The sequence below is a fragment of the Corylus avellana genome, chromosome ca10 (genome assembly GCF_901000735.1).
Source record: "Corylus avellana chromosome ca10, CavTom2PMs-1.0".
NCBI lineage: Eukaryota > Viridiplantae > Streptophyta > Magnoliopsida > Fagales > Betulaceae > Corylus > Corylus avellana.
Window position 1 is genome coordinate 9,717,934 of NC_081550.1, and position 13,737 is coordinate 9,731,670.

At 35.5% G+C, this 13,737-nt stretch overlaps 1 pseudogene; it reads right to left on the bottom strand.

The window, feature by feature from the left end:
- Nucleotides 1-6,280: 6,280 nt before the first annotated feature.
- LOC132162904 (glycerate dehydrogenase HPR, peroxisomal-like) lies at nt 6,281-10,785 on the bottom strand (annotated as a pseudogene).
- Nucleotides 10,786-13,737: the final 2,952 nt, after the last annotated feature.

Here is a 13,737-nt window from a genome sequence, read left to right on the forward strand (position 1 = left end):
GTGATACATGGCAGTCCATTAGTTTGGGCTAACAGAATGTAACAGAGGTACCAAATTGATCTTTTCCCATAATTCAGGTACCATTTGTGATACGACTTGTAGCCTAGGTGAGAGAAAAAAAAAAAAAAAAAAGAGTAATTAACCTGAACTTTTTTGGTTGAAAAGTGTCATGTGCCACACATGTGACTTGGTTTCCGTCCAAAATGACGGCCAAAATAAATGGATGGGCTTTTTCGTTAACATCTGAAACTTTGTGGGGGTCAAGTATCACTTTTTAAACATTGGACGTTAAAACGAAAATGGGTGGATACTTCATTGGGGGTAAAGTGTATTTTCCCCTATTTGTTTTCTAGATTTTTCCTTAGATTGGAAAATATATGGGAATAATATGGATGAAATGAGAAACTTACTATTTCTCCCTTTATGTATGCCATGCATGGAAGTTTAGACAAATCTCCCTTGTATGTTGGAACATGTATGTCCAACAGTAGAAAGAGTAAGAATAAGAAAGAGTTTTCATAGATAATATAGATAAGATGCGAAACTCTCTCTCTCCCTCTCTGGTTGTTAGCTTAAAAGGTTGGACCGATCCTCTTATGTGGTTAGAAAATGTCTTTCGAGCAATAGAGAGAATAGGAGGAGAAATAGAATTTTTATAGATATTATGAATGAGCAAGATGCTCTTTGTTTGTGGTGATTTGTATTATGGTGGGTGTGTTATGTTGGGTTGTGTTTTTTGAAAGTTTTAATAAAGGTTTTGGCTTGAATGCCAAAAATGTGAAGTATATTACCCAATATATAGAATTGTACAGTTAACATAAAACTTATCTGACAGTTACAATACATAAAATAAATACATGATAGTTTTCTAATAGTTATCAATGTGAAATACAAGATGAGATAATGTTATCTAAGGTTTGAATTTGAGTGTTGCAACTGATTTGGTAACTGCGGCTGAGCTCATGACTTGGTTGATGATTCAAACTCTTCAATAGAAGGTTTATCTCTAACAGTTGCCACTCAAGCTAAGAAGAGGTTCAACCATCTTAAGCTTGTCACATAGCAATGAAAACTGAGCTGATGTGAGACCCTTAGTGAAAATCTCAGCCAACTCATCATGAGTAGAAATAAATTAAGCAATGATATCCTTATTGACAACTTTTTTCCTTAACGAAATGGTAATCCACATCAATGTGCTTGGTGCGACCATGATAAACCGGATTGGATGCAAGAGCAAGAGCACCAGTATTGTCACATCATAGCGTAGGTGGAATTGTCAATGGAACATGTAGATCTTTAAGTAACATCCGAATCCAATAAACCTCAGCTATAGTAAATACCATAGCTTGATATTATGCTTCTGTGCTAGAATGAGCAGTAACGGGTTGTTTCTTGGCACACCATGAGACAAGACATGGCCCAAGAAAAATACCCATGGTGGATCGTCTACTATCCGGATCCCCAGCCCAATTAGAATCACAAAGGCTTCTAAGTTAAGAGAACCTCTACGATAGAATAGGCCATGACCAACACTGCCTTTAAGATATCTCAACACTCTCTTGACAACAATCCAATGCAAAGAGGTTGGGGAATGCATAAATTGACACAGCCCAGCCATGTGACTGCAACTAGGATATCACCCAGCCATGCAACCATGGCTGGGTTGAGTGACAACCCTCAACCCCAACCATTTTTTTGAATAATAATAATAATAATAATAATAATCTAAAGGGTATATATTTTTATTTTATTTTTATTTATTTGACAAAAAATACTACGACATTCTCAATTTACAAATAATCAAAGCTTGTGTTTTGATTTCATAAATTGGAAACTAGAGTCTCAATGTCATAAAACATGAAAGCAAGAGGTGTAATTACTACTTCTTGGCTCCGACGATCAACTACTTCCTCGGGAGGCCTACCCACCTCCTCGTGAGGCTTACCCACCTTCTTGATAGGCATACCCATGTTGTGCAAAAATCTACCTAAATTAATAGGTAAATAATTGTATGTTTTACCTGCAAGTGCACAAGGTCAACATGGTAGTATAGGGTGTAAGTACAGGATCATTCCCACGAAGATTGCTGAATTTATGTTTAAAAATAGATTCCTTAAGCAAAAGCAAAATAAAGATTGATTGTTGAAGTGATGATAACAAAGGGTAGGGCTTTGATATCCACCACTAATTATATTAAGCTAATATATCAATATGCTAATGCTTTGATCAAGTTATGCATATTTAATGTTTGCCAACCTAAGGGCATGGGTGTATACTCCTTAAGCTATTGATTTCCCTAAGCAACGAGTTAGGCATGGGTGTATACTCTAACTCTTTTCTTTCCTAAAGGATTTAGCATGGTAAATACTAAGTTGTTCTTTAGAAAAACATATGTTCTATGAAAATCGACAAACACACGAGGCCTAGGGCATGGGTGTATACTCCCGGTTCCCCATGTTGATTAACCCAAGAATCGCGGTGTGGATTCTTTTGTTACTTAAGTTAAACCCAGGACTCGGTCATCCAAATTGATCTAACTAACGAGTCCATACCACATGCACATGTTGATCATGCATACACATATGAGGAATTCATGCAAGCAGGTATTAATCAAGTTAAATAGCACAACATGATCATCACAAGGCGTCAATATTGAAATATTAATTTAACATAACTAGGGCTTCAATCTAGCCCTACTAAATAAATTACCTACATATAAAGTTGATGTTAAACATCTTCAAAAATAAAAGAAAAGAAAGGAAAGAATAAACCCGAGACTTGACTTGAGAGCTCCTATTATTCTCCCTTCTCCAAGCCTGTTTATTCTAAAGGCTTAGGAGTCTATTTATAAGCTTTAGAAGTCCTTGGAAAAGTAGTAAACCCTAGGGATTTCGTAGGGTTTCAATCCTATTACAATTTGGAGTTTGAAAAACCCTAATATGGAAATAGGGACATTCTAGCCGCCACTTGGGATGCCTCCTGCGCATGGGTGCGATCGATCGCAACCCGTGTGCGCTCGATCGCAGGTCTGCGTTCGATCGTTCTTTTGGCTTGCGCTCGATCGCTCCTAGCCTGGCTCGTGCAGTATCTTCTCTAGTATTGCGCTCGATCGCAGGTACCCTGTGATTGATCGCAGTACCAGGGAGCTCCAATTTTTTCCATCTTCTCTTTTTGAGCCTAAATCACCCGGTTTTACTTCACTTTCTTCCAAAAGCATGTAAAAACATCAAAAACACAAAAATGAAATAAAATGGTCTAATTAAATACAACCAAAGGATTAGAACATGCAAGATAAGGGTTGAAAATATGAATATTTTAGCACTTATCAACCCACCTCCTCATGAGGCTTACCCACCTCCTTGCGAGGGTGACCCACCTTCTCGTGAGGCTTACCCACCTCCTTGCGCGGGTTACCTACCTCCACGTGACCCACCTTCTCATGAGGCATACCCACCTCCTTGCGAAGGTTACTTACCTCCATGTGAGGCTTAACCACCTCCTTGTGAGATTCTCCTCTGCCTTGTGAGATTCTCCTCTGCCTTGTATGGCAACTTTAGTTTGTTTTTCCTCTTCCTCCACCACGCCCAACCTCTATTTTTTCTCTATTTGTAGATGTGATTGTAAATCTGTTGTAGATCTGGTTCTTTTCCTTTCTTTTTTTGTTCTTCCCAGCCACACTGCCCCTCTACCATTTCTCCCTTGTCTTTATTGATATCCCTGATGTTCATATTCTTGAGTTTCATCATGTAAGGGATCAACTGATGATTATGTAGATTTCTTGGAAGTATCTTTTCTGATGATGTTGAAGAAATACACCTAAAGAGAAAGGTAATCTTTCTTGCTTTGTTCCAACACCACTGTTAATATTTCAGCCGTGGTTGCTCACACCTTCTCTCAGGAATAGTCCCAATGAAATTTTCTGTTGTGGATCTCTCTCTCTTACACACACCCCCCGCTCTCCCAATCTCTGCTTTTATTATGTGAATCATTTATCTGACTATCTATGAATCACTTATAGGGATTGTGATCGTCTGGTGAGAGGAATAGTCCCCACTTATCTATGAAACTATATATGAAAATTTTGGCTTTGAAATTGTAGGGGCATGGTTAGTGCTCCGAAATCTGGTGAGGAGATAGAACGAGTTAATTAGGATGCTCATCAGCTTTCTTGCTTAGTCTATTTTGACTCCCCGTACAATCCTTCATTGATTTCTTGTGTTTATGCACCTTATTTGCTTCATAGACATGCTGGTTTTTTAGATCAATTAGTAGATATTAGTAACTCATTTGGGGGTTCTTGGTTATTATTAGGAGATTTCAACTCTATTCTTTCTCCTACGGAGAAGCTTGGGGGAAGAACCTATAGCTCGCAATCCCATCGACTATTTGACGATTTCGTTGATTTGAACGGACTAATTGACTTGGGTTTTATAGGGAATAAATTCACTTGGAGTAATCATCGATTGGTAGTGCTAATATCAGAGAAAGATTGCAAAGAGGTTTGGCCAATCATAAATTGGTTCACATCTTTCCTAATTCACTAATTAATCATGTGCCAACTTCAAACTCGGATCATTGTCCTATACTTTTGTCTACTAGGGGTACTTACCAGCATCGTCAAACAGTCGATGGGATTGAGAGCTATAAGTTCTAAAACCTTTCAGATTCGAAGCTTTTTGGACTAGAGATTTATCTAGACATGATGTGGTGGTTATGGCGTGGCTACCTGATATCGATGGCTTTCCTGCTTTCTCTCTTAGCAAGAAGTTGAAAAGCACAAAATCGGCCTTCGAGGTTTGGAATCATCAACATTTTGGCAAGATACAGTCTCTGATTAAACTTTTGATGAATGAAATTGCCTAAATACAAAACCTTCCTCATTCCCTGGCTAATGCGGTGTAACGCCCCCAGAACTAGCCTTGGCCAGCCTGGCAGGGTTACTGGCAATTATTCCAGTTAAACCAACTTGTGGCTAAATGAGGAATCGCCCCTCTAAGCATTATCAGAGTTAATGCATAGGAATGTGAAATAAATCTGAGAATCTATAAACATTTTAGTACAAGTATAATCCTTAAAATTAAAGACATGGAGCAACTAACAGTAATATAAGGCAAACCTGATAACTTTATGAGGGATCTTAATAGAAAAGTTGTGGTGGCAATCGCGTCACTCCTGGATTCTAGTGACAAGCTTCCTACAAAGGTAATAACAACGTAAGTCTAACGACTTAGTAAGTAAACCTCACAATTTGGTATAACATAAGCTCATTATTAAGCAGAAATAAACGTGCTGTTTTGGTAAACATTTAAAAGAGGTGTTGTCTTGGTTAATACACCTTGAAAATATCGTTTAGTTTGATAAAGGGTGATGTACTCTCAACGGCAATCGCTCAAGTATTTTAATGCAGAAAAACTAGTGTTTTATAGGTCATAACTCTCATTTATGGTATACTTGATATATTACCCCTTCTTAGCAAGGTTGGCGCTATCCCGAGGGACCTGTAATACAATGCCGGTGCCGCAGCCATTATATGCTACCGTCCATCAATAGCAGCTCGACCAAGTCCGACCTCGGGTGGCCCACGCTACTAGTGATGTCCATCCTATAATGACCAACTATTTGGCAATGGCTACGCCGGTCACAAAAACCACGGGATCCAAGGCTCATACACACACACTTGACCATAGAATGAAGTCTATATATTAAGCTCATGGCCATTATTCCGCACGTACCAATGTACCATGTTACACGATGCATCTTATCAACTAGTTATTAAAATAGTTACCAAGTTATTACAAAAAAGTAGACATGCTCATATCATACGCGTAATCAGTTAACTGACATATCCCATGTTTTTAAGGAAAGTGTTCATAAGTGGTCACTTACCTCATACGCTCGCTTAAGTTTTTCAACATCACAAATCCCTGCTTAGGGCTATAAATGAGCCGAGCTCGGGCAAGTTGGAGGTGTCCAGGACCGGCTCACATGTACTGTGTAGACGAGCCGAGCTCAGCTCGGCCTCGTGATGAGCCCTAAATGGTGGGCTCAGCCCGGCTTGCTGACATTAAAATCATGTGCGAGCTCGAACTCGAGCTGGTCACAACCCGAGCCGAGTGTCTTATCGGGCGCTCGGCTCGCTCAGCTCGTTTAAATATTAAAAAAAAATGGAAATGGAAAAAAAAAATCGTGAAATTAAATTCTTAAAAATCCAATTCCAATTTTCAAAACTAAGTTTCACCGTTGGAATTTAGAAATAAAAACAATAAAAAATCAAATACAATTAACCAAATTCCATTAGCCCCATATTCATTACAAAACTGTCAAAAAGTAAAACCAAACAAATTTACGATTACAATATCTTTTATCATTCACTTAACCCTTCTAAACAATTACAATTTACAAATATAACCTTATAAATTCAAGGCTAAGCCTTCAATTTATGTATTGAAAAAATCCAAGGCATTTCCAATGATGGTATTGGTACATCACAACCACTATAGTCTACACCAGTTACAAATTACAAATTACAAATTACAAATCAAATATAAAAACTGCAAACACAACACAAGATTGAAACCTACAAGCTACAAATGCAAAAATCAAACAACTTGTAACATACAACCTGCAACCTGCAACACAGAGGCCACAAGTTCCAACATTTGACATTGTCAAGCAACTAAATTAGATGGAGCCAAATTTTCAAAGCTTATCAGACTAATAAATCTATTCAATCTATTCTAGTGATGAGATTCAACTTGCTGTGCTGGCACCTCCATACCAACACCAAAAAAAAAAAAAAAAAAAAAAAAGACCCAGAATGTATAGTATTTTGGATGAAAAAGATAGATCCAATAAATAATCAACCATTAAATATGCAAAAGATCATTCCATCAATATTACCTTGAAATTATAGCAGAAGCAATGTGAGGTACCACAATCGCATTCTTCATGTCAACAAGCCCATGTTTCATATAGGTTTCATCCTAATACAACAACAATGATAGATGAAATAATATATGACTTGATTCACTTGAAGATAACTTTTAAACCTAATTTCAAGAGGCAAAAGGTGTGGAGGTTACCTCAAAAAAGAAAATGTTCGTTTAGATCTGACCTTCTTTATTATTGTGAGTCTTTCGTTGTTGACCAGATGATAATTAAGTGGTTTTCTCCAAGACTGGATGAAGACTTATCTACAGAGAATGCCGAACACATCTGATTTTACTTAAACCTAAAATCCAACTTCAGATAATGAAAGCTCATTAAATTCTCAGCATTGATTCCTACCACATTTGCCTCACGGAGCACCTCTTCCATGGAGGCAGCTCTTTTCCATGTCACTGGTTTTTCACCATTGGCTTTTAGGAACTCAGCATAAGCTGCAATTTAGGAACATATAATATAATCATGAGCCTAAAGGAGTATAGAGCTTATTAACATCAATGGTTGACTAAGACATGCATGTAACAAACTTTTCTAGGCGTGTGGGTTGATAAAGATCATAGTAAATTAGGTTCATCTTGAGTTCTTCAATCTGTTATGGTGGAACAAATATACTCCCATCAGCAAAGCAAAATATATTCTAATTCAAAGTTGATTAGTCACAGTCATAATCAACTCAAAAATTGTATAGATCAGCAAGGAAAGAAACCTTGATAACATCAAAATGAAAACCTTCCAAAAGTAAGAAGTAAAAAGACTTGAAGGATTGAGGAACTTTTTAATTAGTATGATTTCCAAAGCATAAATCATTTAATACTTGTCCCAATGTTGTGTTATATAACAGATTGCAAAAAGACAAGTATCTATGATACATTGGCTTTTTTATGTTAACAGCACACAAATATATGATAAACTTTCTTCACTGTAAACGCTATAAAAACCCACGATTCAAAGCAATCATTTCTAGCAATCAAGTTTGATGACTCTTGATGGATGATTGCTGGACTAATCAACTTAGCCATTAGGCATCCAACATATTCAACTCGGTGAGGCAAATTGACACAAGGATTTAATAGATTCAATTTGAAATTTTAGAAAATAAGGAATTACCATCATTTTGGCATAAGCAGATCCAGTACGACCCCCACCAATGACCCCAACTGTTTGTCCTTTAAGCAACTTTCCCACATACCTAGCAGAAAACAAATGTATCCAAACCCAATATCTGGAGGAACATTGTAGACCCATAATGTATAGTATTTTGGATTAAAAAGATAAATCCAATTAATAATTAATAAATAAATATGCAACTACTTTGGCCAACAAATCTTCAAATAGGAAGTCAAACATCAAATATGCAATAATATTATCATCTCTAAAACTTAATACAAATGTAAAGTTGCAAAAGTAAAGTTGGTAAGAGTCGTAAGACAATCTGTCAATCTCCATTTCAGCATCCAGCCTTCACCTAGGGTTTTAAAAAAACAATATATATTTAGTATTTTGTAAATGAAAAATATGCGATAATTATTAAATAGGAAGTCATACATTATCTCACAAAAAAGAGCTTCAAGACTCCAACAAAATCATATTGTTCATCAAAATTTCCGAACCAAATACATAGTGGTAGCAGTGCATTTATATTACAAATTGAAAATAGTTTTAAAACTTAATTAACAATTTGTCTGACAGTAACAAAAGTAAAGAGTTAGGGTATCATTGGTAAGGTAATCTCCACCATGTCATCTTCCACCTAAGGTAAAAAAAATAGAATTAGAAAAATATGGGTAGTACCTTGTAACTTCAAATGAAAATAACAATTTTCACAAAACATAATTAATACTCACATCACTCGTCCTTTTTAGCCTATCTAATTCCCTGACCCAATCTTCCCCACATACCAACATTTGCACAGTTTCTGGAGATAATGAAGCTCTGTAAGGATTAATTATCCTTCCACCAGCAGTAAATGTGGACTTTGAACTCACAGTGGTAATTGGAGTTGACAATACATCCTTGGCCAAAATAGACAAAATGCGATACTTAAGTGCATTTGCTTAAAACCAACCTAATGCATTAAACTCAACACCCTTTTCACAAATGAGTACATTCACCTCCAAATATACTTGCAATTATGTTTTAATGGGCTGCTACAATGTTTCAGCGCTTCGGACAAATGAGTCATACAAATCCACACCACTTTGGACATTGGCCGCACTAACCGAACCACTACTTGAAGAGCTCTTTGGAGCATTGCATTGTGAATTTTGTTCCATAATATTTGAGTTATATTCTAAAACATAGTCGTTATACAACTCATTCAAAACTGAAATGAGAAGATCGATATTCGTTTTAGCATTCCCATCTCGGTAGATTATAGGGTAACAAAATCGTATCAAAGTCATCTTATACCTTGGGTCCAACACAACAACAACTCCCATTAATAAGTTGAACTCTCCCCAATACTTCTCAAACTTCACATTCATTTTACGTGCCATTGATTGAATGTACTCATTCGGATCTCTACACTTTGTATTCAAGATGTCTTTCATCCTCCACACTTGAGAGAGGAATAAGTTGGAAGTAGGGTAGTCACTTCCCGATACAATGTTTGTTACTTGGTTGAAGACCCCCAATAATTGGCACACATTCTCAATTTGTTTCCAATCTTCATCTAATGGCAACCATTGAAAACAAGAATCCATGTATGAATACATGGGAAATGCCTCTTTGAACTCAAGTGCTGTAACCAACATCAAATATGTACTATTCTACCAAGCGGGTACATCAAAGAATAATTTTTTGGAAGGCAATTGCAATCACTTTGCAATTTCAGCAAATTTAAGCAACCTTCCCTCCGATGCAACCAAGTACTTAATTCCATCCCTTATATGGTCAACTATCATAGTTACCTCACTAAGTCCATCTTGCACCAACAAATTAATGTGGGCACAACAATGCACATGAAACAATTTACCATCAACCGGCAAAATCTTTCTTAAATTAAATACATCTCTTAAGGTCTTCAATGTTGTATCATTCGGTTTTGCATTGTCAACCGTAATTGAAGATATTTTATTCTCAATACCCCATTCTTGAAAACTTTTCTATGGTGCATCTACGATAAAATACCCGGAGTGTGGTGGCGGAACATTGAAAAAATTCAGCACACACGCCTATTTACACACCACTCGGAATCAATGTAACGACAAGTTACTACCATATCTGAAGACTTTTGACGTGAAGTCCACATGTCGGTTGTGATGTTAATTTATTGAACCCCTTTCAACAAAGTCTCCAATTTTCGCTTCTCATTGTTGTAAGTGGTAAAACAATCTTTCTTTGCAGTAGCCCAAGTAATTCTTTCCCAATAGGGCGTTAGCGTCTTAACAAACTTATTAAAAATAACATGCTTCACAAGTGCAAAAGGGTACTCATGAAACATCATCATATGGGAGCACATCTCTCTTGACTTCCTTTGATCATAGCTAAAATTAGAGATTGTACCCACACCATCAACCTCTTTACTATCAATTGTCAAAAGCTTTTGCTTATTCTTGGCACCATTGAATGACAAACAATTTCTCAAGTGCCTACCAAGCGTACTTGTACAACTTGATTTGGATATGGTGAATGTCTTCTTACACCAATTACATTGGTGCTTGTTCACACCATTTATTTTCACCTCAGTACAATCTTTCCAAACCTTAGAAGTTTCTCCCTCTTCTTTTTATGATAAGCATCCAATGGATCTTCTTGATTAACAACTTCATTAGAGGCAGAATCAACAACCGAGTCCCCAATTTTTTCTGGGTCAACAGCAGTAACATAATGAATCCTCATTTTCATACTCTTCTACCTCAACTGGTTCAAGGTTGTTCACATGTTCCTCCTCCATCTCTTCTAAGATATTATAGTCTGTATTCTTAGAAAAAGATAGGGCTAGAAGATGAACCAAAAATTGACTCACAATATGAACCAGAAAGCATAAACATTAAGCATAAATCAGAGCATAAACAAAAACATAAATCATTTAGCAGAAATCAGAGTAGAATCATAGCATAAATGTTTAAAGATAAATGTTAGAACATATCTTCGAATAACTGGGTCTGACAAGGATATAAAATATCATTACATCCTAGTTCCTAATGAAAAACAGATCAGAAACACATTAAAAATTGATATTCGTTCTCTCAAAATTATGTAAAACAACTTCTTGGACCCAAATAAAAAAGGCATCATTCAAACAGATCCTAGAAACAATTGACATCAGAAATAATTCAAGAACATCATCCCACCGATTTCAAAAACATAATAATAAAAATTAAAACCATGTAGAATTTCAAACAAGAACTTGAACAAAAAAGACCGGCATCAATCAAGAAATTTTAAAGATTTGACCAAAACCCACTTTCCAAATTTCAATTCATACATTAAAACAACTACAAATTTCATAACAAATGAGAATAACCTTAGAGTGACAGAGTCAGTATGTTGTTGTATCTGGATGTAGGTTTGTGGCTTGCAGTTGCAGATTCGACAATTAGGATCAAAGAGGGAAAATTTTAACAGCTATCCCTGAAAGATTGAAAATTAAAAAATCACGTTAACATTCGAGCTTAGATATACTGAAAATTGAACTCCAACTAGAAATAAAATGATACGAAAATCAAAGAAAAAATTTAACATAACTGCAGCTTGAAGTCTTCTTGAAGAATCGAGAGATATTGTGGGGGTTCTCGATTCAGACCATTCAGAATACTCTTCCTCTCAATTTTGTGTGGAAGAAAATTGAGAGCATAATAAGGGACTAGCCAAATGGGGAAACAAGAAACAGCCACGCCTAAATAAACCAAATCAATAGACTGAAAGTTGTACTGACGAATGACGATGATGAGTAACATATTAATCAGATAAAGAGTTTTGTTTGCCTCTTCCATTGGCGTGTGTGAGGAGAGAAAGGTACAAAATCAGATAAATGGCGGCGAGATGGGATAGGTAATCCTTCCTTTATGTATTATCTTTTGGCCGTCTGGTTCTAACTTGGCGAGAAAGGTTTTGAAACCCCTTAGAATCTCAAAACCAAATTGTTTAGATGGCTTAGAAGCCATTAGATGAAATGCTAGAAACCCTAGAATGAAAATCAAACCATTGAATTTCCTTTCTTTGATAACAAGTAGTTAAAAGGGAGTCATTGCATTGAATGCAAGGCATTAATTGCTTCAAAAATCGTGTGAGTACTTCACGTTGTTCACGACGAGAGACAGAGTTGCTGATTTTTTTTCCTACATGTATTCACATATAAAATCGACATATAAGTTGATCCTCACCGTTTAGTATTTATTAATTAATTTTAAGTCGTCAGATTATATCAAATAAAGAGATTCTATAAAAAATTAAAGCACCATATAATTTCCTTTAGACAAAGTGTTTTATAGCTGTATTCCATATTCTGAAACAAAAGGTTACGATTGGAAGATTAGAAAATTGAACGGCCAGGTTGACACCCAGAAATGAGGGATTTTCTCCCTCATGGGCCCACATGTGAGCCATTCAAAAATCGAAACTTCTTTAAAATTTAATCTCCTATACACGCGTTATTGTGAGATCTACGCTTTGTAATTCGATGCAATCATCCTGAACGTACATCAAATTTTGATTAAATCCTAGTTGTTGAAATTTATGGAGGACAGTATGCATTCCAATATACAAAGTGCTGTATATATAGCTATAAGCCTATAACTCACTCACTTCAGACATGTCACACATCACTAAGCTTTAAATGTATTTTGTTTTTTTTAAAAAAAAAATGGTTTAAATTGTTTAATATCTTTAAATGTTTAAATTTAATTATCTTTTTAGTATAATTAGCCAATTAGGGACTTAGGGTTGAAAAAAAAAAAAGATTTAATTTATAATTGTGTTAGTATAAATTGCTTAATTGTTTATAATTTATTTTATTTTTTTTCAAAATTCAATATGTTGAAGAAAAAAAAACTAATATTAACAATTTCATATGTTAGAATATATACTAACTAGTCTACTACATTTTATGACAAAAAAAAAAAAAAAACTAGTCTATATATATATATATATATATATATGTAAGATTGATACTAACTATAAAATAAAAGATCTTAGTTGATGATTAAATGAAAATCGTTTGATCTTCATGCAGTGATGGACATGCGGGACATGAGGTTATTTCCTTGTGAATTTATGCCGTATAATTGTAACCCACAATCACACATCAACAGCTCACATTTAATAAAAAAAAAAATCGAACACTTTAGTGCGTTTTCACGATAATTTAGGTGATTTAAATATAAATCATTAATTAGCACCGGTTTTGCTTTTTGGCATTAACTATTATTAACTTGGTAGTATTTTTAAAAAATTACTATAATGGGAACTATTTTGATTAATTAATGACATTAAAGTATTTTAAAAAAAAAATTATTAAGTTAATAGTTAATGGTAATACCATTAAAAAGTAATATCTGTATTTACTTATTTATTTAAATGAGACATTTTTTTTATTTATTCAAGGAAAATTATATCAAAACACATTGGGTAAGCACGCCAACATTTTTTATCCCTAAGTTTTTTTTTTTTTCTACAATTTACTCCATGGGTTAATCGAAATGCCAAGAAAATTCCTACCATCAAATTTTTTTTAACTGCCGTTAGATTGGTTGAAACGCACCATTTGGCCACCACAAACCATCTAGGGGTTGCTCCCATGGGTGGTTAGGGGTGGCCCGCAAGCCAACCTTAAACCCAAGAGGTGGCCGC